The following is a 4297-nucleotide window of genomic DNA, read 5'->3' as shown; positions in this document are numbered from 1 at the left end:
TTGGACAAAGTCTAGGTTTTAAAAAATCAATAGCTTTCAAATTAGCAAAAATATTATCAAACATGAAACCCATTATCATATCACAAAGTTCAAAATATCTAAAATATCTCCTATCAAAAAAGCTATATAATTACCTGTTTTACCCTCTTCAACATATTTATAGCCAATAATTTTTTTTGAATATTTCGGTCATGACTAATCCAATGACCAATAACAGTAAAATAATCATTGCCATTAGGACTGCAATCCATACCAAAAGTGATATATACTTTACCATCAAAACAACAAAACAAGAAACAAACAAAATGACAATGTTAAGCTTGGTATTGAAAGATATTTTCTTTAGTTTGATTTCTTGAAGAACCTTAAATATCAGGATTATACACTTTTCAAATATAATAAATAAAAGTGAGATGTTCACCAAAACTAAAGGCAAATGACAAATCCAATCATTATAGGTAGTTTTTCATTCTATCCTTACTATATGTGAGTGATATATTTGGGCCCCTGGGTTACTAAAATCTAAAATATTTTGGACAATGTTAGAACCTTCTACAAATTAGTTTGTACCGAGCAAGGGTGTACCTTTTTTCTAGCCATAGTATAGCTACTAGTTTTGCAAATTCAAGAATACAACCACTCAAATGTCTAGTTTACCATCCGATCCTACCCTGCAATCCTCTAGTCAAATGCTTCATCAAACACTAATATTTATTGTTAAGTAGCAGTAGTTTTCTCCTTGTTCCTATTCTTAGGTAGATTTATGCACCTATGTGGCATTATCTACACGCGTTTAGCCTAGTTTTCAGGACTTTTTATGTGCATAATGAGTTTTTAATCATATAATTGATCATGTATGTGTTAAAATACATGTTTATAGTGTTTAAAGTGTGTAAGAAATAAGTTTGAATCAAATTGGTCACGTAGAGTTTAGATGAGAAAACTAGTGTTACTAGCTTGAGCTATGTATTGTTTTAATGTATCTCAATGAATTCTATTATATTGTGTGCACTAATTCATAGTGTTTAATGTTATAGAAGTACATGTGAGATGTTTGGAGCAGTGCTTAAGAGCATAACAAGGTCAAATGTTATTGGAAAGACACCTATGAAGTAAGGAACTAAAAGACAAAAGTATATGGGTAAGCAACATCCTCAATCCTCCGAGATAAGGTCATTCCATGCCCAAGACACAAAGAAACACATCTAAAACAATGTGGATCTATGATTAGGGTATTAAACTCCCCTGATTGTACCAACACATGGGAGTGACACACCCAAGGGCAAAAATGGGTGAACACCTCAAAAATCTGTTCTGAGACGTCACATGATACTTAGGACTACAAGTGATCCCAAGCTAACACTTCTAATGGAATACTACTAAGCAACTGATTAAATATCAATGAATGACGGAGTTTACTGTGTGAAAACATAGAGAAATGCTGAAATCAATAAAACATAATACTGATACCAGTTTTACATTCTAATAATATCTGAAGAGAGGGACTAAAATTACAATACTGACTCTAACTGACATCTGTGAAGCCTCTACTATACTGACTATAAATAGTTGGGAAGCTACTCCAACTATCTCTAATCAATACATATGAATAATAAAAGACACAACATAAATAAATCCAACTGAAGTCTCCAAAGTAGGAGGTCTCATCACCTTGCTGGCTGGAATCTACAACTGTCTTAGTCTGAATATGCCTACTAGATATTGTACCTATATTATGAGACAATGTAGCTCATAGACATTTATATGGATCAGTACTTTAAGGTTGTACTGAGTATATTGGGGTGTATGTATTAAGTCAACAATATCATTCCTCTTTATAAAACCATGCATGCTGATATAAATGACTCACATAGCTTGAATAAATCTGAAATCTAAATCTCATAAATCATAAATAATGAAACATGTATCATAAATCTCGTGAGTCATTATACTTAGTTCTTAAATCTGTACTCTCCTCATATTCTCAAAGCTTGTAAGCAAAAAGGAATCTTAAAATAATAACTTTCAAAACTTATGCTTTTATCTTGAGGAGGATAGGACTTTGAGAACACAAGGACTTGGGAACTTTAGGACTATAAAACTTTGGAGACTTGGAGACTTTGGGAACTTGGGAAATCTTAAAACAATAGCTTTCAAAACATATACATTAATCTTAAGGAGAATAGGGAACGTCTTTTAAAATTTTGGGATTGTAGAACTTTGGGAGTTTCTTCTAACCAACATAAACCATGTGAGATAACATGGAGTCCAATATCTTAACCACGTTGGGGAGAGATATTCTTTCTTTGCCGTCGGAGTAAAACCTTAACTTTAGTGATCAGTATCTTAACCCATTTGGGGTAAATAATAATCCTACAGTGGCTCATAGTTCTTGGGTATAGGACCTTTGAATCAAGCCCAACTCGGTGCTAAATACTACTCCCATACTTAGGCTCAGAACTTTTAGAAAATCTACCTTACAATAGTACAAGGATGTATAGAGGAAGCCGATTATGCTTCTCTTTGCTTTAAATCATAAATATTATGGATTCCTATTTTAGGTTAGGATTCAAAGATCAACTTTCTTTCTTGAAACTTGGTAAACAATTATGAAAGAGGCTTAAAATCATGATCTTCTTAAAATATCAAGTATAAATCTTAGGGCTTAAATCCCATGTTTCAAACTTATGTTATAACACCAAAAGGTTCATGCTTGATAATGTAATTATTGGTAAATCAACTCAAAATCTGGAAAAAATATGATCATGTGCATAAATATTCGAAAGTAGACATGTAACTCAATATCCAAATCACTTAAGGTCTCAAAATCATGCAATTAGCAACATGGGGTATAGACCCTAACTTAAATTTCATAGGAAATCATATACAACTCAACAATTTGTAATTAAAGTAAGTTTTTGAGCACAAGGATGAAAGCTTTATCCTTGTTCAAAAACCCACATACCTTATTTGGCTTGATTCAATGGAATAAGTTGACTTTTAAAGCCTTGAGAATGTTCTTGAAGGCTTTTCTTGAAGGTTCTTGAATGGTGATGTTTTGATTCTTGAGTTTTCTTGAAGAAGGGTTTGAACCTTGTTCTTGAGGGTTGATCTTGAAAGAAACCCAAATTTTGTTGCTATGGATGAATATGAAGTTATGTGATTTGATTTGATGTAATTAGGTATTAAAAAGGGTGTAAAAGACCCAAAAATCCTTTTAAAAATGGCTTAAAATTGCTAAACGGAGGTCCCCAACGGTTTGGGCGACGAACCATCGCCCTGGGGACGGACCGTCCCTTCAACCCATCACTTTTTGGCCAAAAAACTGGCTTACTACCTCAGTTCCGATGGTTTGGGTGACGGTCTGTCACAGGCGCGACAGTCCGTCGGCCTTCCTGTCACATTTTGGCAGTCGGGATATCTCACTGTAAAACGGCCATAACGTTTTACCCTGATACCAGATTTTGGTGAAATTTGTATCGTTGGAAAGATTATTCAATTATGTATCTGTTGGTGGGTAATGAGCTTAAAAACTCCTTGTAGAATGAAAGATATTCTTGTTTGAAGTTGACTAAGGCAATATTCTTCTCAAGAAATCAATCGGTAAGGGATGTTTTGATTCGCCTAATAGCTAGGACATATTTGATGCCTTAATACACATCAAACTCAATCATAAAACTACCAAAACACTATAATTTATTTCTCATGAGCTTGAAGTATGGTTCTACTATCGGTTGGGATTCTTGGGGTATTACAATATCTCCCCCTTGGAAACATTTATCCCTGAATGATACTAATTTGGTTTAAATACTACAGAAGACTAAGATGATATACAAGATACTGACGGACTAAACCATGACTTAATATCCGAATCTGAAATTGATGCATGATGCATGTACTGAACTGAATTTTGTAATCTACTTGGATGTGAACAAACTATCTCTTGAAATGGTCATACTCACAAAATTTTAGGTAGTTAGACTAGACTAAATCGGAAAATGTAAACTGAATTTCTAGCTGCACGGATTGAATCATGTTGAATGCTCTCCCCCAAATAGGGTATTTCTTCAACACCTTTCTAAGAAATTTCTAAGGACATTAGGGAGTAAGGGACTCTGGGCATGATCTGAACAAGACCTCAGAATAAGGAATTACAACATTGCTCCAAATATAGCATGGAACATAGACCTATGAATCATAAGTCGGGATAGAAGTACAAGGCCTCAAGCAATGAAACTTCTCACTTTAAATCTTAACCACACTTATAAAATATTCTCTCAACTAAACTTTTCCCTTA

Source organism: Capsicum annuum, chromosome 6 (assembly GCF_002878395.1).
Source record: "Capsicum annuum cultivar UCD-10X-F1 chromosome 6, UCD10Xv1.1, whole genome shotgun sequence".
Taxonomy (NCBI): domain Eukaryota; kingdom Viridiplantae; phylum Streptophyta; class Magnoliopsida; order Solanales; family Solanaceae; genus Capsicum; species Capsicum annuum.
Note: the sequence above shows the minus strand (reverse complement) of the source record.